The sequence below is a fragment of the Gobio gobio genome (genome assembly GCF_949357685.1).
Source record: "Gobio gobio genome assembly, chromosome: 17".
In the NCBI taxonomy this organism is placed as follows: Eukaryota; Metazoa; Chordata; class Actinopteri; order Cypriniformes; family Gobionidae; genus Gobio; species Gobio gobio.
Genome location: NC_137110.1, coordinates 34,375,269 through 34,402,901, shown reverse-complemented (window position 1 = coordinate 34,402,901; position 27,633 = coordinate 34,375,269). Strand labels below are relative to the sequence as shown.

General features: G+C 37.9%; 1 protein-coding gene across 3 annotated transcripts in view; it reads left to right on the top strand.

The window, feature by feature from the left end:
* prkcaa (protein kinase C, alpha, a) overlaps positions 1-27,633 on the top strand; it is a 162,394-nt gene that overhangs the window by 23,319 nt on the left and 111,442 nt on the right. The window lies entirely within an intron of this gene.

Here is a 27,633-nt window from a genome sequence, read left to right as displayed (position 1 = left end):
TTTAGTCCCCAGTGTTTCTCTGCGGTTATATAGCCCTCATTTTCAGTTGTTCTATGTCAGATCTCATCTAAAAAAAAAAGTGGTTCTGTTTATCATTTTCCTTGACTTGACATCCTGCGAAGTCTAAATTTTGAGTTTTGTTTTCATTAAAACTGCTTGCAAATATATTCAGCAATTTTTTCTGTCTTTGATTCAACCCCTTGCTGACCACACATCCCCTGTGCTGTAAACTCAATTTGTGTTAACACCCCAAACAAATCAACAAACTTCCTTAATTTGAATATTTTTTTTATATCCTTCGTATCCACGTTTTATGTTATGCTTCTGTACATTCACTGAAGACATTAACTGAGTGCATACAGTAATCAAATCAAATGACATTTTTGATCAAACCTTCGCTTATCTCCTCACTCAACCAATAGTTGTTTCAGAAGTCATAAACAGAAATATAAATTCAAATTTTAGCTGTTGGTGGCGTCTGAGGTTGAGACTCCAGATTTACCACCACTTTTCAGACATTCCCAACACACAAAACACTATAGAGATTTTATTTGAGTTGTTTATTAATACTGTATTACACACCAGTCTCAGCTGATTGTTTTAACTGTGTATTTGTATTCACTTGTACAATGACTTTTGCCCATTTACACTTGTAAAAACAGGAAAACTACAGTACATATACCACTAATACAGGTTCCCATTCAATAGAGACAAACAACAACAGTTAATGTTATTTGCACTGGGGAGAGACGTGGCTTGTTTTCTCTCTCTTGTAGCACAGTAGTTGTGAGGGCAGTTTAGCTTATGGTTACTTGTAGCTCATTGTAATTACTGTTAGATTTCACATTAGCATGTCTATAAACAGAAATAATCAATATCATGTATGCATCAGTTGCAAGGAAGCCATCCTACACAGGTTGGCCATTATACCTTTCCTCTTATCTTGGTCATGGCCGTGCTCTCAAGGCTAAAGGGAATCGTACAACTGAACTGTTTAACCTTATAAGCTAATGCAAGGGAGGCTCACTGAGGCTTCTTTAGGAACAAATGACAAAGCAGCCCTCTCCCTCAACCTAGATGACATAAGCAGGACCTTGCTGCAACTGTGCAGGCACAAGAGGTTGTAGATTTGACAGCTAAGATGAACGAAAATGCTGACCTTGTGGCCCATGATCTCATATGAGGAGTCTGAGCATGAGCGCCAGCTATCTTAAGCACAGGCCCCTTTCACTGAGAGTTAGTCTGGCTGAAAGCACGGAGAAGCTATCTCAGATCATGCCTTATCAAATGTACTGGATGTAAATGCCCCATGTAATTTTGTTCTATGCAGTGCTTGAAGTGGAAAAAATAAAGTGCCGGTACTCACAAAAGGGGGCGGGGCTTTGTTGGGGGCGTGGTTATGGGAGGATTGTTTAGTCAATAATTCAAGAAGGTCCATATTTTAAAGCTCTTTCTAACTTGTACTCAGCCTTGAAACTAACATATAGTTCTTGTAATTGTTTTAATATAACATTCGTTACAATAAGGGTTTATTTACAAAGCAAGACCATTGACGGCACCTCGTTACCATGCAGGCCAATGGTCTTTCTTTTTTCTAATCAAATAGCAACACAGTTGGAAACAATAGCTACAACATGCCACAGGTGTATTATACATCTCTAGTGAAAAATCTATTACCTTAACTGATTATCTATTATAAAATCTACAACTAGTCAAAATTTACCACAATAAATACAATAGAACGTGATAAATTCTAGTAAATGTGGTCATCATGAGTTTAAAAAGCTTACAGGATGATGCTTCCCCTCTTTTCATCAGTCATTTTAGTGGCTGTTTTAGATCATATTCGATCATGTTATCCGTAGTGTTTTACAATATTCTCAATAGAATTCAAATGGGATGCACATTTTATCATCAGCGTCGCATAGGAACGACTCGCGCAAATCTTTGTTTATACTCGGCGCGTCTGCACAAGCTCGAGGGTGTGCAGCAAAAAATTACGTCATCGCGGAGTGAGCGGTCGTGTAGTGCACGGTGAGAGCGCGAGACCCCCTTTTGCTTGCCGTTGTGCCAAGCGGACGAGGCGCGCGTGCGCAGTCAGCGGAAGCATGCGCTGCGGAGCCAGGCGAAAGTATAAACAAGGCTTAACACTTTTGGAGTGGTAGCGGTACGCACGAAAAAGGTTGCGGTGCGCTTAAGAGTAAAATGTAGAGGTACCGATGAGCACCGCCCCACTTCGAGCACTGGTTCTATATGACGGAAGTACAGACACACAACTGACTAATGAAAAAAAGGGGGCTGAGGGTGACTGAGTTTTCAGAATCAGACTCTAATCTTCTTTGAGGGCTGTTTGAAAAGATGTATTATTAATATTCTCAGTGTGGCAGAGAATGCAAGTTCTCTCTCTTCTCACGATGAAGCAGATACTGCAGAACATTCATTTGGTTGCTTTTCTCCTCCCTGATTTAGAAAGAGAAGCGATCTCTCACTGGGCACAAGCTCACAAACCGCCCATGGTATCTCATAAACCTCCCATGGAATTCAAGACCTTAGTGTCAATGCAAGATTCTAACAGTGTAGGCTGTATCTAAAGCTATGTATCACCCTGTTGTTATGTGCATTTTGAAGTATCGCATCAGAAATGAGTGATGGAAACGCCAAAGTTCGGAAAAAAATCCCTCAATTAATGGTTTTTGAGAGTTTAAAGGGGTGGTAAACCACGATTTCACTATTCTAACTTTAGCTAGCGTGTAATGTTGCTGCTTGAGCATAAACACCATCTGCAAAGTTACAACGTTCAAAGTTTAAAGCAAAGGGAGATATTTGCTTTTAAAGAAATCAATTTCTAAGGACTACAGCAAACGGCCAGTAGGCGACTACACACATTCCTCCAGGGTTGGTGACATCACCAGGCTCAATATTTACATAAACCCCTCCTCCGAGAATATTAAATATGGGGGGGTGAGGCCATTTTGTATCGCGGCGCTGTTGTGGTATAGTTAGGCTGGAGTGTTGTTGCCGCAATGCCGAAACGCTGTTATTTTCATCAGTATTGCAGGTCTGGGGTACTTGCTTTGTTCAGCCTTCATAGGCACGGGGGTGCGTTGCAGAGCGTTTAACATAAAACATGTTATATGCACATGTGTGTTTGAGACGGAGGGGAACAGGCGCGCGCGGGGCTTCCACTGCACATCTCACGGAGGAAAACTTCCACAAACTTCGCGAGTTCAATACAGGATATGCACAACGTCAGCTGCGTGAGAGAAACACGGCCAGTGTGAATCATGCACGGCGCGTGCGGGGCTCCCGCAGCAGATTTCACGGAGGAAAACTTCCACAAACTTCGCGAGTTCAATACAGGATATGCACAACGTCAGCTGCGTGAGGGAAACATGGCCAGTGTGAATCATGCACGACGCGTGCGGGGCTCCCGCAGCAGATTTCACGGAGGAAAACTTCCACAAACTTCGCGAGTTCAATACAGGATATGCACAATGTCAGCTGCGTGAGAGAAACACGGCCAGTGTGAATCATGCACGACGCGCGTGGCTCCCGCAGCAGATTTCACCGAGGAAAACTTCCACAAACTTCGCAAGTTCAATACAGGATATGCACAACGGCTTGTCCTGAAAGCTGGATTTACAAACAGAAGCTGTTTACGGGCCACAACCTGTAAGTCTGATTTATTTTTAATCGATGTGTTTTCCTGTTATACATTGTACGTTGTAGCAAGGAAGTAAACAGATGACAACACTGTTCTGCAAACCAGTCTGTTAAATGCTCATTCATACTTAAAGTTATCCGACGAACACCTAACGTTACAAACACTAACGTTAAAATCTCAACAGCGAACTTGGCATTAGTGTAAATTATTCTTTGATTAGAGCTTTTATGTATTGTTTATCTACAGGCTTGCTAAACATGGTTCTGTGTGTGATTTGGCTACTAGTAAAGCCAGTGTTTAGTGTTTTGGGTTAATAGTTCTTGCGACAGATATTTGGCTATAATCGTTCTAAAAATACAAAAGTAACAGTGCCATTCAGTAGCGATCACTATAGACCCGCAGTCTTTACTCTTGAGGAATGAGCAGGTTCTGCTCGATCATCTTCACTAATATGTTCTGGGTCTGATTCGGGCTCAGATTGGTATGGTTTTGACGCCATTGTTTCTAATACTGACCAAAGCACAGCCTCCAGGTAAGGGGCGTGACGTTTCCGATAAACGTGCAATGCGGTTAGCGAATCAGAACGCACTGGGCCAGCTAACCAATCTGAGCCCACTGCGTATTTTTGAGGGACTGGCTTCATACAACCCGGAAACGAAGCATTTTTTTTAAACGAAGCATGAACACATGTTACAATGCACCCCACAAACACAATCAAGCCTTCAAAAGAATGTGTTTTACCACCCCTTTAATGAGTTTATGCGAATAATGGGAAATGGAAACGCATTTGCCGAATAAATTCGGACATACCAAACATTAAACCCACCTGACTGATCGGCTGTTTCCTAATGATGGGAATTCCGGCTCTTTTTAGAGACCCGAACCGGCTCATTTGGCTCAGCTCAGCAATAAAGCCCAAAGTATACTTTGGCTGTTTGCGTACTGTCCGTATGACATAATTTTCATAATCAGGAGGGTTCGCAGACATCCGCACACCCCGTCCGCGTGCAGCCCAATTTGTGAGACTGCGCCGTTAGTGTGTGTACAACAGCGCATGTGCAGGAAAGACAGAAGAGGCCACTAGGGGGAAATATATGCACAGTACAGAGTACAGTGCACAGTGTGCAGCCGTCGAAGAAGAGTGTGGAAAGAGCGATTCGAAAACAACACACTTGAAATGGGGAGGAAAACACTACAGTGGACGGCAAAATTGATGAGCGTTTGTGCGAAGTTCGTGCGTTGTTGTTTCTTCTGAACTATGTTGCAATGGTTGATCCACTACTTTTCTTCTTCGATCCTGCCGAACGAATGTCCTATCGATAACACGACTCCGTGCTGCCTTCCGATGCCTGGTAGAGAGAATTTTTTTTTCTGCGCATGAACACGACTGCACGAGAGATACGTCTAGATGTGGAAATTATACCTGGGGCTTAAAAGTATACGTTTGCGCGTGTTGCTCATCTTGCTTTCTGACCTGATATTAAGGATGATTTTTTCGTAACACTGCTTGACCACATTAATGTTATATTAATGTGTAGCCCAAGGGTTCTCAACCCTCGATCAAAAAGCTCTAACCTTGATCAAACTCAAGGACCAGGGTTAAGAATGCCTGGTATAACCTATTGTATGTGCATCCGACGAATCAAGAGGGGTGCCCATAATGTCATAACACATGATTGCACACACATACCCATCAAAATAACCTTTAGTTAGTGACTACTTGACATGTGGCTCAGCATTGTAGCGAAAGGATAATCATATTATTCTGTCTTGTATTAATATACAAAAAGGGAAGACGGAACCAACTCAAACGACACATCGACACATCACTATTGTTTCCGCTGATGGTGTTTTATTTACTGTTGGTTACTAGGTTACCAATACCACTGTCGTCCGCTCGAACAACTCGATGGAAACGCACATAATTTGCATGTTTTTTTTTTTTACTTTGTAAAGATTTGCTTCACGTTTGGATGGAAACCCAGCTATTAACATCTATCTGCTGTAGATCAAACAACTAGTGAACTAGTAAAATGAATTTTAATGTGCATCAGAAATGTTTCTCTTTTTTATGTGTGATGCAAGACATCACCGGGAAAGCTGTACGAATTTTGACTCATTTGTGTTGCCAGATCTTGCTAGAAAACAGCGAACAATAACAAGCCCACAATAAACTGAATAGATCCAAATGCTTTATACTGAAAATAAGACCGCTTTATGGGCCAAGCTTAAACAACAAGCCCCAAAACGCTTATAATAAGCGGACATGGCAACACTGCAAGAGCATGCTAGGCAGAACATTATGATTCTGTCAGCAGTTATTTTTTTGTCGCTGTAATATTTCTTTGGCCAGAATAACGGGTACCAAACATGTGAGACACCAGAGGGTGTCAGTCATAGCAATCTTCGAAGGATTGAGGATCCTCAACTACTGGTTAATATGTGCACAATCCAAAGATTAAACGTAGCAAAAAGTGCATTCTGTCCTAGGGCTAAAAACTGACAGTTCAATTGAGCTAGAACTTTACTGATCCCAACCCAGACTGGTTTTTGGCAATGAAACTGAAGTCATTATAAATGATGGTGACGTCACTCTCTTCAAACTTGTTTTTCCAACTTCCACCCGCAGAAGGGTTAAGTTTCATACGTTTATCATGCTCATAGGTTTCCTATGATGCTCTCGCCAGGTTGACCTAATGGCATATGTCTTGAGGATACACCTCAGACTCTGCTTAGACATTGCAATGGGAGTGCCATATAGTGGAGGGGGAGATGGTCCAATTCATTTGTTTTCATACTCAAGGGTAATGTATGATACTTAAGGATGCAAGACATATTCGACCTAAAGGAGAGAAATCCCTACCAATCTCTAGAAAGTTCCTAATGCTCTGCTAGATGGACATGCTTGAGTATGCGGAAGTGACACAAATGAACACATATAATAAAATACAGAACACATCTGAATGGAACAGAACATTTGAACAGAACAACATAACTGGATTTTTTAAATAATTGTATTAAAAAAACAACGCTGAGTGCTGATCTCCAGTTAAGCCAGTCACAGTTTGAAAATAGCAGAGCGTAATTTGATGATTACGGTATGTGTCTTTATGGGAGCTAAGTGACATGCTTGTGTAGGGGATTGTGGGATTGATATTGAAGCAGAGTGTGTCAGAAATTAAATTCTCGTCATAGTGCTCTGACAGCTCGTGGACATTTCCGATGCTGTCCCCCCTTCTTTCCCCCCTTCTCTTGCTTGTTTGTTCTCTGTACTGTTCTGTATAAATCAAGGCAAAAATGCCCAAGAAATTATCTAATTATCTTAGTGCACCATTATTTTCATGCAAGCTTGACTGTGTTTTTTAAAACCATGATTGGCGTAACCGGAGTCATTGTAGAATAAAAATAAAATAGAAATGTTTTTTTTAACAGGTCTCCACTTTGATCAGAGGGCACTGTTCCCTCTTTTTCAGAGAAACATGGATAATCACCAAAAATCCTTCTTTAACAAACATGTCCCTTTCATAAAGAGAAAACATTTTTCAAATTGAACTTTTGATTAAACCGTGTCATTCGTTGTTAATCCAGGAAGGATGAAATGTTCAGCTACTGTAGAAGGGCAGTTAGCTTTTAACTGCCTCTACTGTCTAAACTAATGTGATTGAAAGAGTTATGTATTAGTTTTGTATCTGTCTAATCACTGGATAAATGTTAATTCTTGACTCTTGCATATAAGGATTTGTGTGTGTTTAATGAGTTTAAACAACAACAGTTTTAGCAGGTTACATGCAGTTAGTGCTGTTGCTGTGTGCAATAGTCATTGAATTAAAGTATGAATCGGTTTTCTCTAGCCTGAGAAGATATTTTATTGCTTCTGAAGACTTTGCCCCAGGGTGGAGGTGTTTAGTACAGATCCTCTGATAAGATACAGCTTTAGGACAGTAGGGAATGGATCGCAGTGACACCAATTGTTTATTTAGAGCTGCTGACACTTTTTTCAACAGAGATTTTGACAGATCTTTGCGTAGCATGTGACTGTTGTTTGCAGAAGGTGGTATCCTTCACTTTGGCTTTCTATTACATGTTACAAGTTGTGTGCTTTTGTCACTCTTATTTAAGGGCTTAAAATTTTTTAATATATGTGTGTGTTTTCTTCAGTCTGTTTAGTCATTTTAGACATTTCTGCTTTTAAAAGTTAACCTGCTCTTTCCCATGCAGTGTTAAATGTAGACGGAGGTTGTCAATCTCCAAAAATGACAGCAACTCAAGATCCTAAGCCCCTTTTCACTTTCATTGTATTGGAAAGAGTATTATGCCTGAACTCTCGTTTTGTGTTTTAGTGATGAATCATATGGCTTTAGAATTACACAAGGATGTGTAAATGATGACAGAATTTTAATTTTTGGATGAATTATTCCTTTAAATGTTATTACAATCATAATCATTCTCAAACACATCACATAAGAGAACATCTGGAGTTAATAATCATCATTTGATAACTTGCCATAGATTTTGAATGTGTGATGCCGTATTACAGATGAGCAGAATCAGGAAAGTACATCTCAATCGCTTTGTGTTCTGTCTGCAGGAAATTAAACAGATTACCATGATTTGATGGAAATTGTTGTCGTCATTTCAATTTTTTTAATACAGACCATTATATTATTACTAAAGTAATGATGATTCTGTATGATAAAAACAAAATATTTTAAGGTAAAAGGTTGTTCAGAAGCTTCTATTTGTGTCTGCTTATATTTTGTTTTGTCCTGTCAGTGAATCTAGCTTATTGCTGCACTAAATGTTTCCCATAGGACGTCTCTCACAGGAATGAGCTGAAGTGATATGTCTGTGCAGTTTGAGAGTTGTACACCACTTATTATTGTTGTTGAAATATCTAATTATATGTACGAATAAATATTCCCAGTTGATCATTGTGACTAATGAGTGAGAAAAGGATAGTTGTCACATGCCTCTGTAAAGTGAGGTCTGCTTGTGTATCAGAGAATGTATAATTGTACAAGTGATAGAACTGTTTGTCAAAGGCTGGTCTCCTGCCACTGTCCACTGTCACATGTCTGACATGTGTTGTGTTTAGTTTGCAACACTAAGGCGGATATTGCATTTTTCTTTGGTATTTTTTTTTTCTAGTATGACTGGATACAAATTTAAGTAATTAACATGCATTTTCTTAGTTGATACTGAGCTGGATTGTGATTTAGAGGGATACCAAACTAATTACACTAAATTGAAAAATACTGTCAGTGGTCAAACTGATATTTGGTAATGAATCATTACACATACTGTCTGGCAGTAGGATTTTAAATAGCAAGATTTTACTAAAATATTTTTTTTTCCCATTCTGTCTGTCTTGAGCAGTGGGCTGGAAGAAATATGGTGAAATGCCACATCTCAATACTCCATTCAATTCACACAATGAGTTAGTGTCTCCCATAACTCTTAGCTGCTGATAGAACAGCATTTCAGTGTTATTGCCCTGCAGTAAGCATCACATTTTCTGCTCTTACGAGTGAAATTGTAATGCCACCAGTGGCAGTTCATAGCATCTCAATATGTTTTTAAGACTTCCACACACTTTCCAACCAAACTCCAGTAGACACCATTAACCAACACTGTAGTAGCTGATTTTCAAAATGTCCTGAAAAAGACCTTACACACCAAATATGAACCAGCTCAAGAGGAAAGAAATTCCCTCTCGAAAAGATATTGAATGTATTTCAGCTTTTGGGGTGTGCTAAAATTGCTTTGTTAAGAGTTTTTTTTTTTTTTTTAATAGAAAGAATTTTAAACACAGACAGTTTCAGTTTGACTGGGCTCCTTTATTTTTCCAGTTCCACAATGCAGCTATTGTAGTCAAGTCCAGTGGTTTTTATTGTAATTTCCCTTCTTGTGGTGGGAAGAAAATGAAACCGAATGTCTCCTAAGCTACAGCTTAAAAACATAAGCCCACCCTTTCCAGGTTTTTTGTTGATATTTTGGGGTATTTCTAGGAACATTACACTCTAAAAAAAAAAAGGTTCTATATTGCACCAAAAATGGTTCTTGGCTCGTAATCATAGGGGAACCTTTTTTAGTGCTATATAGCACCAATTTTGGTGCTTCAGTGGTTCTTCAGCGGTTCTTCAGAGGTTCTTCAGCGGTTCTTCAGAGGTTCTTCACCGGTTCTTTGACTAAGGTGCTATATAGCACCTCTGAAGAACCACTGAAGCACCAAAATTGGTGCTATATAGCACTAAAAAAGGTTCCCCTATGATTACGAGCCTTTTTTTTTTAGAGTGTATGATTTGAATAAAACCAATGTGTAGGTGTTGATGACACTTAACATGACCTTAGACTTGAAATGTGTATGAGTTTCTGAGGTGTTTCTTGGCAGTGTGTGTTCAGTGACTGGTGATGGTGTGTGTTTGCGGATGTTATATTTTGTTTGGCTATGCAAATGTTTTCTATAGCAGGATATATACTATATCTAGGAGGACATGTTTCCTGCCACATACACAAACACACTAGTCCCCGTGAAGTAGTCTGATTCAGTTTTTTTTTCAGTGTGTTGACATATAATTCCAATTGAAAATGAAATCAGAGCATTTTGTTTACGTCACAGTCCAGCAAAGTTGCAATTTGTTTTGTTTGTCTTTTTTATCCGGAAGTTGAGAGACTGTAGATTTTAAATCTTGTACACTATATGACTATGACGCTAGTAAAAATTATCTTAAACTATCAAAACTTTCATTTTGATACATGGGGTCTGAATCATGGTTATAAAGAAGACACTCTGTAATTTAGTGTTAAGTTTTTCAAACCCAGAGTGTGTTCAACTGTTTAGGCTTTTACTTAACTTTTTCTGAGGAAAAAATGTTTCTGTGAGGAACCTCTAGAATAATTACAGAAGTCTGTGCATTATTCAACAATGCACAGAATTCTGTAATTATGCAAGATTTATTTTTTGCGACTATTGAAATTGTCAGGTAAAGATGTTAGAAATATTCTATTCTATACGTTTTTTAAGTTAAGGTGTGTTTTTTGTTTGTTAAAAAGCCCTAACTCTAACTCCTCTTTGTTCATTTTGGCCCCTCTCTGGCCCCTCCTTTAAACATTTAAACCTTTCTACTGTTGCCACTGCTTGAATGGAGTGTGTGTGTGTGTGTGTGTGTGTGTGTGTGTGTGTGTGTGTGTGTTATCCATTGAGTGTGTTGATAAATGGTGTCAGGCGTGTTAATCTCTCCTGTTAAGATTATACAGCTGAACGGATTTGAGGAGTGCCAGAGCTCATAGTCTAGCTTTACACTGGAGCTACCAGACCACTGGAAAGACTAGACAAATCCAAGAACAATCATACACTTGCTCTTCAGTTATCCTTTAGCTTTGTTCAAGTAGTGCTTGACTTACACTAATAACTGCTGAGCCCAGAGCCCAAAGGTGCATGCAACAAAAAAAGACATCAATACGATTAAAGTTAGTGTTAGAGATACTTACAGATGTGTGTGGATTAATTGTATTATTTATTATTATTATTATTAATTATAGAATTTATTAGTTTAACATTGCTAATTTTTGGTGACGTATTTATGACATTTTGCAAAATTATTGACAGTGTTTTGCAGAGTGTTTAAAAATGGAGACAGCTCTAGATTAGTCAAAACATCTCAAATATACAATATTATCAGTGCTGCAGTGTTTTGAATCCAAAATATGTAATTTATGTGATAAGTGCAGAACCAATGGGACTCATTTATGAATCACGAGCAGAATTTTTTTTTTTTTGTGTAAATCCTTTCCATGTTCCACACAACCATTCTGACTTAAATTTTCAGATTCATGAAAATGTTTGTATTTTTGACTGCATTTTATAATACTATTTACTATAATAATAACAAAATTTATTTTTGTTTTGCCAGTTGGGAGGCCCATTTTACACATTGTATTGTTGTGTGTGTGTGTGTGTGTGTGTGTGTGTGTGTGTGTGTGTGTGTGTATACAATGAGGAAAATAAGTATTTGAACACCCTGCTATTTTGCAAGTTCTCCCACTTAGAAATCATGGAGGGGTCTGAAATTGTCATCGTAGGTGCATGTCCACTGTGAGAGACATAATCTAAAAAAAATATCCAGAAATCACAATGTATGATTTTTAAACTATTTATTTGTAAGATACAGCTGCAAATAAGTATTTGAACACCTGTCTATCAGCTAGAATTCTGACCCTCAAAGACCTGTTAGTCTGCCTTTAAAATGTCCACCTCCACTCCATTTATTATCCTAAATTAGATGCACCTGTTTGAGGTTGTTAGCTGTATAAAGACACCTGTCCACCACATACAATCAGTAAGAATCCAACTACTAACATGGCCAAGACCAAAGAGCTGTCCAAAGACACTAGAGACAAAATTGTACACCTCCACAAGGCTGGAAAGGGCTACGGGGAAATTGCCAAGCAGCTTGGTGAAAAAAGGTCCACTGTTGGAGCAATCATTAGAAAATGGAAGATGCTAAACATGACTGTCAATCTCCCTCGGACTGGGGCTCCATGCAAGATCTCACCTCGTGGGGTCTCAATGATCCTAAGAAAGGTGAGAAATCAGCCCAGAACTACACGGGAGGAGCTGGTCAATGACCTGAAAAGAGTTGGGACCACCGTTTCCAAGGTTACTGTTGGTAATACACTAAGACGTCATGGTTTGAAATCATGCATGGCACGGAAGGTTGCCCTGCTTTAACCAGCACATGTCCAAGCCCGTCTTAAGTTTGCCAATGACCATTTGGATGATCCAGAGGAGTCATGGGAGAAAGTCATGTGGTCAGATGAGACCAAAATAGAACTTTTTGGTCATAATTCCACTAAACGTGTTTGGAGGAAGAAGAATGATAATACCATCCCAAGAACACCATCCCTACTGTGAAGCATGGGGGTGGTAGCATCATGCTTTGGGGGTGTTTTTCTGCACATGGGACAGGGCGACTGCACTGTATTAAGGAGAGGATGTCCGGGGCCTTGTATTGCGAGATTTTGGGGAACAACCTCCTTCCCTTAGTTAGAGCATTGAAGATGGGTCGAGGCTGGGTCTTCCAACATGACAATGACCCGAAGCACACAGCCAGGATAACCAAGGAGTGGCTCTGTAAGAAGCATATCAAGGTTCTGGCGTGGCCTAGCCAGTCTCCAGACCTAAACCCAATAGAGAATCTTTGGAGGGAGCTCAAACTCCGTGTTTCTCAGCGACAGGCCAGAAACCTGACTGATCTAGAGAAGATCTGTGTGGAGGAGTGGGCCAAAATCCCTCCTGCAGTGTGTGCAAACCTGGTGAAAAACTACAGGAAACGTTTGACCTCTGTAATTGCAAACAAAGGCTACTGTACCAAATATTAACATTGATTTTCTTAGGTGTTCAAATTCTTATTTGCAGCTGTATCATACAAATAAATAGTTTAAAAAATCATACATTGTGATTTCTGGAAAAAACATTTTTTGATTATGTCTCTCACAGTGGACATGCACCTACGATGACAATTTCAGGCCCCTCCATGATTTCTAAGTGGGAGAACTTGCAAAATAGAAGGGTGTTCAAATACTTATTTTCCTCACTGTATATATATATACACTGTAAAAAAAAATCAGGTCTCCAATTGAACATTTTGTAGTGACTGATCACATCTAATTTTTTTAGTTGGCCAAATTGAATTTCTGTGAATTGAATTGCATCAATTCACAGAAATTCAATTTGGCCAACTGAAAAATTTAGATGTGGTCAGTCACTACAAAATTTTCAATTGGAGACCTGAATTTTTTTTACACACATTTAATTATAACCCTATGTATTTTAAGAAAACACTGCTGTGATTCTAATATTATAATACAGTTCTCTTCTGTCTGACGTAGTTCTCATTAGTCCACCCCCACCTCTCTTTCAGAAGATTATGGAAATGCAATAGTGGATTTGTTTTATTTTGTTGTTGGAGCAAATGCGAATGCAAAAATAATATTTGATATGATTTCCTTCCAGTGCACCTCTACAGAAGTTTGCCCTTATTTTTTTACTTGCAGTGGTCCAAACCTGTAAGTGTAAAAAGACAACAATGACGTAATTAAATATGTATTATATATCCATTTAATTCAGACTTGGGATGTCAATTTACACAAATTCCTATGATCGATCGTCGTTTAAATTAACGATCAATTAATCGTTAGCCTTAATGTCGCAATATTCGTCTACAGCAGTGGCTTATATTCAACAGCGTGAAAGGTGTGCAAATGCTGCTCAAAATACCATGTTCCTCACCAAATGAATGAGAAGGGTTTTTAATCTAAATAAAGGGCTAGTAGGATTGTAAAATAAATCGATGGAATTAATCATTAAATTACTTATTTAATAATCACATAATGACTTGTACAGCGTGTCACCAACTCCACATCCAATCCGTGCTATTCAGAATATGTACTCCTGTTGTGGACATGCTCTTCTTGGAACAACGTGCTGAAAATGGCAACTAAACCCAATTAATTCACAACGATTTATTAAAATAGTGTTCTCATTAATGTTATGTAATATGACAGTCCCAATCATAGTTATTATTAGTCGTGCGTTGCTGTTTGAGCTGCGCACGTTGAATGAACACTGGTAAACTGGAGCACTTTGCTAGCATTACTTAACTCAAAGAAATGCATCCTATATGAGATTAATCAGATATATACAAAATAAACATAATATTCCAAATTATATCTGCACAAAATGATGCAAATGCACAAATGAACTGGAACTAAGTTACGTGCTATTCAGAATGTGTGACTCATGATGTGGACGTGCACATAACAATGCGATGAAACACGGCAACTAAACCCAAGTAATTCAAAATGTTTTATTACAATATTTTTTTCTTTATAATGTTATATCTCATTATTAGCTGTGCATTGCTGTTTGAGCTGCATGCGCTGAAGCTGAAGATGATCACCGCTTTACTACTGCGTTCATTCTAAACCAAATGCATCCTATATGAGATAAATCAGATGTAGATAGACCTACACAAAATAAACACAATATTACAACTTACATTTGCACAAAACAAAAGGTGCGAATGCACATGCAAAGTTATAGTCATGATGTCCCAAACATCATTTTTCCTTGTGTCTGCTTTACATGTTTCACATTTGAGCAGCACGCACTCACATGACTCTCGAATGACCCTCACATGGCCTTCGCATGACCCCTGATCGTTGATTAATCATTAACATCACTAATTCAGACGTATAAAACAGACTTTTGAAGCATGCTACAGTTATAGGGCCATCTATTGTCTGATGGACACCGCATTTTATATGACTCCTCAGAATTACATTGTACAGACAAGTAAGTTCTGTGAAAGCTGGATGTATCATTCATAAGTTATAGCCTTTGAGCAAACTATTCCACTGCCATTACTATTAAAGGTTCTTGATAATTATTGACCTATATGAAATCCAAAGAATCCTGTGTGTAAAAAACACAGACATTTGTTTTGGCAAATATTAAAATCACAAAGTACTGTGAAACACGGGTTCTGTTCTGTTAAAATAGGGCTATAGTCGATCCCCTAATCCCTTAAAGATTGGTAAATGTGCACTCAGAAGAAATAATTTGTCAAGTATTTTTATGCATAAGGGTTTCATCATTCCATTTGTGTATTCATCTCTTACACCTGATTGTTTTTGCACATATACACTTGCAGATTCCGTTTGTACAGTGGGTTAGGGCTAGACAGAGCCAGTGAGCAGCCCACACAACAGGAAACTGTTGAATATGCAAAACTGTTTAATATGCATTAAAGTGTTATTTGATTATTGACATCATGGTGTGGAGGGGAGCGAGACGTACATTTTTGTGTTTTGGTGTGAATGTGTTCCAGATGAGTAACGATTTGAAATCAGACTTTTTGTGTTATTATACCCTTCGCTTTTTTGACTGCCATAACCGTTTTGTAATGCTTTGTTTTTAGATAGTCTTATGTTACCCCAACAGCAGGGCCTGTACTTTGCTCCTGTTTTGAAGTGGACTCGATATATGACATCCACCCATTCATTCTCCAAACTGTTTGTCCTATGTAGGGTCATGGGGATGCTGGAACCTTTCCCAGCCTCTTGGGGCAAAGGCAGGGAAACACCCTGGACAGATGGCCAGGTCATCACAGGGCTAACACAGACATACACACATTCACACTCATACCTACAGGCAATTTTAGCTTGACCTGCATGTCTTTGGATTATGGGGGAAACTGCACTGTGAGGTGACCGTGCTAACGACTGAGTCACTATGTTGCCAGAAGTGTATGTGTCCCTTATGTTTGCCTTTTTAAGATTTTTTTAATTTTTTTATACCTATGTATTCATTCTCTTTCACATTTTTTCAAACCATAGTGGTTGGGCTGGCTCTGTGGTAATGTAGCGTGGTTAAGAAGTTTCTGGAAGAGAAATTAAGATCACGTGGGTAAATGCAGCGTAGTTAAGAAGTTTCTGGAAGAGAAATTGAGATCACGTGGGTAAATGCAGCGCAGTTAAGAAGTTTCTGGAAGAGAAATTGAAACTGCGTGGGTGATAAATCGGAGCGTGGACTGAAATAGTCCTAGCTCTGCCTGGCCGATTTAAGGTGAAAGATCGGACCTGCTGGAGATGTCCTACATATTATTTAGGTGCGCCGAAAGAAATCCACAGAGAAAGAGACAACCAGTATGCCGAAGTTCCAGAGCAAGTGGAGAAATTAATTAAATATAAGAGACAAACATAAATTATTCTGAAATGTTTTACCAGATGAGAAGTCTATCTATGTATCATCTTTTTACTCTTTTAATTCTTTTTATTTTGTTATTATTGTAATTCCCTTTTCTTTGTAAAGCACTTTGAATTACCATAGTGTATGAAATGTGCTATATAAATAAACTTGCCTTGCCTAGTCGTACATCAGGGTAGACATTTCACAGAAGATGCTCTTTAGTAAGCAGAGCTGTGGACAATTGAGGCAAAAGATCAGTGTCAAATGTCATGCAACACTGTGTAATCTGCAGAAATGATTACGAGTAAAGGCCTGTTCACACCAACACGAAAGTTCGGCATGGAAATTCGGTCCGATTCAAAAGTTGTCTTTTTGCATGAAGGGATAGCAGTATAATACGTAACACACTGTGCGCCTGCAGGGGCGTATAAATTAGTTGGGATGCTAGGGACGTGTCCCTAGGGCTCGGCGATATGGCTGAAAACTGTATCACCATTAGGCATGTGCCGGTATCAAATTTTCATGTTGCGATTAATTGCTGAAGCTTTTATCACGGTATACGGTATTATCACGATATTGAAATAAGCAAAAAAAAAATTGTCATACTATAACATGTTTAATAACTTTCTTATAACAAAAGATCCGAACATTTAAATACAATAAAGCAATACACAAAAATGTATAAAGTAAACAAATATTTAAAACAGATTAAAGTGCAAAATTATAAAAAAACAATAGGTAACACTTTACAATAAGGTCTCACTAGTTAATGCATTAACATTAACAAAGAGCGAATAGCTACATACATACAGAAGTTATTCTTCTTTGATAACGTTAGTTAAAAAAAGCAACTGTTAGTTAGTGTTAGCTCTGGTCGATTAAATAATACAGTTACAACTTTTGATTTTAATAATGTGTTATTAAATGTTTAAATTTAACTAAGATTAATACATGTTTTGGAAGTATTTGTCATTGTCAGTTTGTTAATGAATTAACTAATGTTAAATAATGGAGCCTTATTGTAAAGTGTTTGACTGAAAAACAAAGAATCAGAACATATTCAAACAATATCTAGGGCATGTAGTCCAGATTAAAATATAAAATGTTTAAGTTTGAAAATGAATAGCCTTAAAGGGGTGGTAAACCACGATTTCACTATTCTAACTTTAGCTAGCGTGTAATGTTGCTGCTTGAGCATAAACAACATCTGCAAAGTTACAACGTTCAAAGTTTAAAGCAAAGGGAGATATTTGCTTTTAAAGAAATCAGTTTCTAAGAACTACAGCAAACGGCCAGTAGGCGACTACACACATTCCTCCAGGGCTTGCTGACATCACCAGGCTCAATATTTACATAAACCCCTCCTCCGAGAATATTAAATAAGGGGGGGTGAGGCCATTTTGTATCGCGGCGCTGTTGTGGTTAGTAGGCTGGAGTGTTGTTGCCGCGATGCCGAGGAAACGCTGTTATTTTCATCCGGATTGCAGGTCTGGGGTACTTGCTCTGTTCAGCCTTCATAGGGACGGGGGTGCGTTGCAGAGCGTTTAACATACAGCATGTTATATGCACGTGTGTTTGAGTCAGCGGGGAATCAGGCGCGCGCAGGGCTCCCTGCAGAGGAGATCTAACATCTAAGCACATCGAACAGAGGAAAACATCCACCGTCTTCGCGATTTCAATGCCAGATTTGCACAACGTCAGCTGCGTGAAAAAAACACTGCCGGTGCGTGGATGCACGACGCGCGCGCTGCACATTTCACGGAGGACAACACAAACTTCGCGAGTTCAATACAGGATATGCACAACGGCTTGTCCTGAAAGCTGGATTTACAAACAGAAGCTGTTCACGGGCCACAACCTGTAAGTCTGATTTATTTTTCATCGATGTGTTTTCCTGTAATAGGTTGTAGCAAGGAAGTAAACAGATGACAACGCTGTTCTGCAAACCAGTCTGTTAAATGCTCATTCATACTTAACATTATCCGACGAACACCTAACGTTGCAAACATTAACGTTAAAATCTCAACAGCGAACCTGGCATTAGTGTAAATGATTCTTTGATTAGAGCTTTTATGTATTGTTTATCTACAGGCATGCTAAACATGGTTCTGTGTGTGATTTGGCTAACTTACTAAAGTCAGTGCTTAGTGTTCGTTTTGGGTTAACGTTAGTTCTTGCGACAGATATTTGGCTATAATCGTTCTAAAAATACAAAAGTTAAAGTGCCATTCAGTAGCAATCATTATAGATCCGCAGTCTTTACTCTCGAGGACTGAACAGGTTCTGCTCGATCATCTTCACTCAAATGTTCTGGGTCTGATTCGAGCTCATATGGTTTTATTGACGCCGCCGTTGTTAATACTGAACAGCCTCCAGGTAAGGGGTGTGACGTTTCCGACGTGCACTGCGGTTAGCGAATCAGAACACACTGGGCCAGCTAACCAATCAGAGCCCACTGCGTATTTTTGAGGGACTGGCTTCATACAACCCGGAAAGCATCAGACCGTTTTACAAGGAGGGACAGAGCAGTGTAGAATAAAGGTCAAATATATGACAAATAAGGCAATTTTTTTTAAAACGAAGCATGAACACATGTTACAGTGCACACCACAAACACAGCCAAGCCTTCAAAAGAATGTGCTTTACCACCCCTTTAAGTCTTTAAGTATTAAGTATTTGGTTATGTGATGAGCACTGTAGCGAATACAGAAAACTGTTTTGTTTACGAGGATTACCGGGGAAACGGCTGCATTTCTGCTGTCCCGTCTGCGCCCTCTGCTGTCAGAGTGTGAATGTGCGTCTCCTGCACTCACCATGTGCTGCTCATGCACGTTGAGTTTGTTTACATCAGTGCGAGTTCCTCTTTGACGTGTTGTTCATTTTAAACGGCTGATGGGTAAAGTATTCTTAATATGCATTCTAAGAAATCTAAATAATTAGGAATAAATAATTATTCGCAGTATTTTGAAGTGCCCACGGATATCGTGCACGTTCATTATTGTGATATATCGTATTGCTGTGTACCGGCACATGTCTAATCACGTTATGTTTCATATTGGTAATTAGTGATATTTTTATGACCTATTTAAAATAAGGACCAGGAGAAAAATATATCACATTGAAACATGTTTTATTTGTCCTCTGATTATAATCCCCTCAGTTATAAATGTTGTCAACACAACCATGGAAAACACTCAAATAATTAAAATGTAAACATAAGACTAAAATCACAATGAACACTTAACAATTATCTCTTAACATTAAGATGGAGTGCCTCCGTTATTTCTTTGTACCGTTTAGATCAGTGGTTCTCAACCTTTTTTCAGTGATGGTTTCATGCATATTGTCATATTAATAGTGTCCTATGTGAACATGTTCTGCATTTATTTTCCCCAGGTTTTAGTTTTTTTCATGAAAATCGTATTTGAATGGGCAAATAAGTTGTATGCACCCCTTAAATGTCAAATTTGACTAGGATGAGAACATTTGGCATCTAACTCAAAATAACTGTTTTCAACAGATCAATCTTTATTCACAAACAAATGTATTATGTATAAAAGTCGAAGAACATTCGATGCAAATTCAAAAAAGCTGCATCTATCTTATAATCTGTTGAATATGAAAATACAACAAATACATTTGTCTTAAAGTGGTGGAACATAGATAAAAAATATTGTATTCATGCTCCCAAAACGCCGGATCCGTGTGGACGAAACGCAGATACGATACACATTTTTTACGTATACAGCTAAACGCATCTCCGTGTGGACAAGTGTGGACTAAGGGGATAGAATATACAGTTTGTACAGTAGACTATAAAAACCATTATGTCTATGGAGAGTCCCCACAAAGATAGTGAACCAGATGGCAATATCTGAAATCATTGTTGGGACATTTTTTGGGCCCCATGAGGAAAACCGCTTTTGAAAATGTAAAAATGCAGACAGTTTTGTGTGATGGGTTTAGGGGTAGGGTAAAACATGAAAACACAACATTGCTTGGTCTTGTTGAAGTGAGAGTTGAAACCCTTGTCAGCTGAGGCTGAAAGAAGTTTCGGTGCTTTTAGGAGGCTGAAAACATGGTAAAGAACAACAATGGGCCAAGTGAGGTTTAACAGTATTGCTGTGTGTCATGGCCACCAGGACAAACTGGACAATATTGATGTGAAACTAATATGCCAACAGTTAATTTCTGTTAATGAGAGACATAGACATGTGTTTGGCATCTTAAACCGATTATGCTTAATAAGCCGACAACGTGTGTGGTCATGTTTACCCGTTTAACAGTTTTCCTTTATCAGTGTAAGGTTATAAATGGCTTAATAATAAACTGATCGACAGAGCTAGATTTGTGCCCCTTATCCCGATTCCGCCCGGCATGTGTTCTGTTTACTGAAGTGCACGTGTGTAATATGTGACAGGAAAAAGCGCCCTTATATGGCAGATTTAAGTGCATCCAGCCACAGCAATTATTATTATTATTGTTTTTTGTTTTTTTGCGGTAAGGGAGAAGAAGCATATCGCAAACTGTCTTTTTCTTGACCCAAGAAATTTTAAAAATGTGTTCTCATCTCGTGCTGCCCAAGGACAAGTGGTACAGTTGTAGAAGTGTGCAGTCAGTTGTTTCCAACTGACATTTTGAAATACTCTGGGGTTTTTGATGCTTTATTTAACATCACAACTCGCATAATAAATATAGAATACTCTGAGTAAAATACATGGATGCTTTCGTTTTGACGACACCACCAGGGAGTAACCTGTTTTTTCTTATATATATATATATATATATATATAGTCTTGTAAACGCAGTTTACTTGCGTTGCCAGGTTATTGATCAGGTTATTTCAATAAACTGATTTTTGGTGTTATCAGCGTATTGGTGTAGGCCCTACATTGCTTTTCAATGTTTTTTTTGTTTTTTTCATATAAAATAAAACCTATAGCTGTTTTTTGCCAAATTATTTTGTTAGATAAATACTGTAACCAAGTTTAGTGTTTTGTCCTTCCTTCATATTTAATATTTAATCATATTTAATATTTATTATATTTAATAAATGGTTTAATCAAACTTGTAGGGTAATAGGGTAAAAATCCCTTCTGGACATCACTTTTTTTGCCCACTATACTGTAGTTGTCATAGTAGTACTGCTGTAATACAGAGTAACTCAGGAAATGTTCAGAAAACTGCAATCCTTATAGTGACCCTGTAAGCATTTCATTTAGGTAAGGAATAATTTTACTTAATTCTCATGCTAATTTGCCCTGTTTAGTAAATCTGGCCCTATGCTTTAAGCGTCTGCTTGTGCGTGGTTTTCAACAATGTTCGGAAACTGTGTCTTTACTAATAGTAAATCTGTAAGTTGAACTACTTCAAAAACAGTAACACTGCCAACTTTCTACTGAGAAATCCATGCTGGCAAGTTTCAGTCTGAGTGTCTGTAGAACAGTTATAGCATGCATTACACAATTCAAAGTAATTTAGAAACAAAAACATGGAAATTGTTTGTTATTTTTATTCAATTTATTCGTAGCTGTGTGTATATATATATATATATATATATATATATATATTATTAATACATACAACACAATGTTTTTATTTTTATTTGGCAACGTATCGTATCTGCCGATAAATGATTATTTTTTATCCTATCGTTATCGGTCCGATAAGAAAATTTGACCGATATAGTCAAGCTGATAGATAATGTATTATTTCCTTCAGCTGAGACAGACGCGCTGTCCACCATGATGGGTTTTGAATTGCTCTAAATATGATTGGAATCACTTCGAAAAAAAAAATACAGTTATGTGCAACATGTGCGGCGCAAGTCTAACATATAATCTACCTAAAATGATAATGAGAATACGGCTGTAAAAGAACGTTGTGTTTCAGCGCGTTTGTTGAGGGAAGAGCGCGCCCATGGAGTTACACCTTCATGACAAGCACAGTCAAGTTTGCTTGTGCATTCACAGACTTTTGTGCCATTGTAAGTTGTAATATTATATTTATTATTCTGTGTATATAATCTCATATAGGATGCTTTGGTTGAGTTTTAATTAACGATGCAGTAAAGCACTTCATGGTAGATTACCGGTCTTTAACTTCAGCGTGCGCATTTCAAACAGAAATGCACAGCATTAATAACTACTGGGACTGTCTTATACATAACACTGTTATGAGAATATTTTTGTTATAAAACGTGGTGAATTCTTCTAAGCGCTTCTGTTTACGGTTGTTCGTTCATTCTCAGCGTGCGCTCTCAAATAGCAACATTATTTAATAGACTAGACTAATATTAAAGATGTTTACTATTACTGTAATATTAAACATATTTTTTTCAAAAACACAGAAGCGTTATTTTTAATAACTAGCACTTTTATTGTTCTCGTATAATTTCCATCAACAATATGGTTTGATTAAAACCATTTCCTTAATGTCCGCGCGGAGGCTATTTCATGCACGGCACTTGCATTCTGATTCTTTATTATGCAGCCTAAGTAATGCTGTCCAATAACTTGTTTGCATTATTTAGGTATATTATTATTATTTTTTTAGGCAATAGAATTTTTGGTAATATTTGACAAATAAGATCTCATTTGTTAATGCATTAACTAACACGAACAAACAGAGAACAATAACCTTCGTTAATGTTAGTAATAAAATGTTTGTGTTTATTAACAGTCCATTCACAGTGCATTACCTAATGTTAACAGACACAACTTTGGATATGAAAATGTTGAGATTAACATGCACTAAGATTAATAAATCCTGTTGAAGTATTGTTTATTCGTTGTTGGTTAACTAATGCTAACAAAATTAAACCTTATTGTAAATGTTACCATTTTTTTTTTTTTTATAAAGTTAGTTGGCCATAGGAGTGTAAAATTAATTTGAAAAGGTAAGGAATCTTACACTGGTTCAAATAGGCTACTGTACTGTTTGATTTATGTTGAAGTGTTTGGGACATGGCTTTTAATGGTGAGCCTTTTGTTTTTGTAATCAGGCTCTCAAAGTTTATTAAAATTTGTATTTAGATTTATCGGCCAATATATCGGTTATCGGCTTTCAAATATAAAGAATTATCGGTTATCGGTATCGACCAAAATGTTCATATCGGTGCATCGCTAATTTGTATACTGTCGAGCAAGCAGAGGTTCTAATTCTATTAAATCGGTTTGTCTTAAACAGTCCTTTCTCTCATATATAACTTTGGAATGTCCGATTAATTCTAGTAAATCACTTTGTTTGAAAATGTCTAAATTAACAGATTCACCGATTTGAGTCATTGCTTTTCAGGTCTGTTTTGTAATGGACTATTTAGTTCATCGTTAGGCTATGTCTAATTAAATATTCCAGGTAAATATTTGTAACGAGGTATGTTGTTGTGGGAAGAAGGAAGCGGGAACTGGCGAACGTTTCACACACTTAAATAATATAAAATAAACAAACAACAAAAAGAAAGTTAAAACGGCAGCTCCTCACGGATGACTGCCGCACACACATAATAAAACTTAAACAAAACATAACGTAAAAGGCCTGGTCTTCTCTCGTCCTTCAATGTCATCACTCCTCCTTTTATGCTTCTGAAGCTCCTCCGTGAGAGATATGAGACCGTTGCACAGGTGGTGCTCATTATCTGTCACACCACTGACCGGCTTTGCCCCATTCTCACGGCCCTCTGCCTTGTCCTGGTTGCAGTATTTTTTTATATTTAGTATAAATGGATCTATATCTTAAATATAATTGTTTGCCCTATTCACTCTAAGGGTTGTCATGACTGAACTATCATTATAACCACACACAAAATAAAGACGAGAACCGACAAGGAGTAACTGAAACACAGGGCTATATATACAGGGGACAAACAAAGGCAACTAAACTAGATACATATAAGACTAATTAGTAGCTAAGGCAAATAACAAGAGTTAACCAAGAACACAAGAAAAGAAACACAAGAACGAAACTGCAACTAACTAAACATAACTGAGAAATAAAATTACTCTCAGACCCTCACATAATTAGGGCTGTAATCTCCCAGTCGACTAGTCGATTATTAGTCGATACGTTCTGGCTCGACCAAAATTCTGATTGGTCGATTTTTTGCCGCGTTCATTTCATTAGTTTTGCTGCGTTCATTTAATCAGTTTTGCCGCGCCGTATTCATTTCATCAGGTGGAAAACACTAATTGCTAATGGGGGTGTTTTGAGGGCACCCTTGTTTCACAGGTAACAGTCTGCCTTCAGAACACCCCCATTCTTTTTACTTCTTTTGGATTAGCCCAGCCAACTGGCAAAGAGAAGAGTCTCGCGGGTCCTTTGTTTTTCATTTCCCCGCTGGCTCAAACGCACACCCATAGCGGTAAACTTGAGGAACGCCCATCAACATACACATGAGGGGAAGCGTCACAACACCGCGCTATAAGTGGATCTGTACTGTCAGTTTTGCCGCGTTCATTTAATCAGTTTTGCCGAGCCACGTTCATTTCATCAGTTTTGCCGTGCCGCGTTCATTTTCATCAGGTGGAAAGCACTAATTGCTAATGGGGGTGTTTTCAGAGCACCCCTGTTTCACAGGTAACAGTCTGCCTTCAGAACACCCCCATTGTTTTCACTTCTTTTGGATTAGCCCAACCCACTGGAGAAGAGAGACAGATTGAAGAAGGCTGTTTTCTTGTATATTATTTATTTAATTGTGAGCGTTTTTTCTGCTCTTGATCTGGCTTGTTAATAAATATTCCCTTTTTATTAAAGTGGACGTGCCTTTTGTGTTTAAGAGTAAAAGCTTTAAGTTAATAGTCTATTCGTGTCTCAGCCGCGAAGCTCAGCTGAGCTCCTGTTCGAGCTGCACAGAGCGGCTGAAATGAGTGTCTGTCAGTTATTATAATACATATGACAAAAACAATTGTCTAAATTATGTTGCATATTCCTCAAAAGTTCTTGTGATGATATCTAGTTGACAACACATAGTACTATATTTTCGGAAGTCATAGGCTATGATATTGCGCAGGTGCACTTGATGCGACGCTGTCAGAGCCGACAGATTCGTGTGTCAGACTCATTTCAGTGCAAAATAATCAGCTCAAAAACTATTTAATATACTGCAAATAGCCTACTAGTTTTTTATGTTTATTTATAATTAATTTAGGCAAACAACAAGGCTACCAAGTACTGCGCACAGTGTGCAGCTTATTAATTTAATGTTTTTTTTTCCTAACGTCATTTTATTCGAGTTTTAGTCGAAAATTTCAGGACTTCAGTCGACCAAGATTTTCTTTGGTTGATTACAGCCCTACACATAATTGTATCCCAAGTCATATTGCCCACACTGTAAAAGAAAGAAAAAAAATTCCAGTAACATAAAAAAAAATTCAACTGAAAACGTAAATACTTTTGTTCATCTAATGAGTAACAGGCAGTCTGTTGAATTTAAACATTTGTGTCAAGGCAACTAAAGATTACACATTACCCTGATAGGCAAATATATTAAATCCAACAATTCTTCTGAACAGTTCTTCAACACAAATCTTAAACACAGTAATGATCAACAAACTCAGTGAAAATAGGAACTCTGAACCACATGACAGCTAACTAACAGACAATAACAGCAGCATAAATTAAACCGTGTAAAAAGGAAAACAATTGTTCAAGCTGCAATGCATGATGTGAACTTGCATAACATTTTGCAATTTAGAAATTTGTTCAGATGAATTGGGACAACATTTGTTTTGAACAAATACTTGGGTATCTAAGGTCTCAACTTTGGTCCTGTAGAAAAATCCTTACCACAGAGCCCTGCATTTTACCATTTTTTCTGACAGTGCAAGGTTCATGATACAACATTTATGTATTACTAATTCTTGATATTTGTTAAAAAAAAAACTTCACAAAAAGACAACTTTTTTTTACGTTGAAAATACTTTTTGACAAAGAAAGTTTGAGATGTATACACTCAAATGTATTAAAGCAGCACTAGGTAACTTTTCAACCTTTATAATATATTTTCAAACCTCTTGTGATGATACATCGACTTACAATAGGTTGAATGACACGTCTGCCATAGCCTGACGGGGTCTGTATCGTTTTTAATCGTACTTTTAAACTTCGGGTTTCGGGTAGTAACCCGAGAAAAAAAAGAACTACAAAATTCGACTGCTTTACGGCATATACCTCACTTCCACCACCACCCCCACTTCCTTAAATTCGGACGTGCGAGCCAAACTATCATTTGTCTGCCGAATGTTATAGTCATGGCCGAAGCAGCACAGAAAAATAAGAAAGCAAAGGTTTTGTCGGAGGAAAGCAAAAAGAGGAAACGAGAAAGTGATCAGATTAAAGGCAGGACGAGGATCAACATTGGGCCAGCGTTTGCTCATTGGCGTGAGCTGGAGGAGGAGGGGCTACATTCTTGCAAGTAAATACATAAGACGTACAAAATCATATTTTAGGATACCTAACATGTCTGTGATATTGGTTTATTTGTCTTGCCTCAAGCTATAATGCAAATCGATTTTTCAAATTTGCAGATTCATCTAGGGTAGCTTGATATTATAATATTGACGATATATGGTTATTACCTACCACTCAAACATTGAATTGAAGTATCATATAGATTCTGTAAAACGGTAACCAATAGACTAAGCTACTATAATGACGCTGGCTTGTAAACGTGAGCATCGCGATCATTTGGCGTTTGAAAAAAATAAAACCCATGAAATTATATTCATATGACATGCTGAAACATATGCCACTGTACCTGGGATGAAGACATTTCACACGCGACGCAAGCAGAACACCTGCATGTGAACTCCATAGACAGGTGAACTCCTCCTGCAGTGTTCAGGGCTATCATAGTTGTCATGTCAACAAATGCACGTGCGATGCATCCACTGATGTAAGATGATAAGAGTTTACGACAGTAGTAGAGGACAATACTGTTTCCCAACTGTAGGGGGACCCCGAGAGCAAAAACGACCTAGTGCTGCTTTAAAAACAAAGGAAAATACTGTACTGTTTTTATATTACTGTTATTATTATTACTGATATGTTATGTACTGTATTACTTGTTATTACTTTTTATTAGAATTTTTTAAATTTGAACTTTTTAAAAATGGTTTTAAAGATTTTATTACCATGTGAAACCCATAAGAATACAAATAGTACATTTTTGAAAACCTAGTATTCACTGTACATTTTACTGGAATTTTCTTCATTTGGGCTC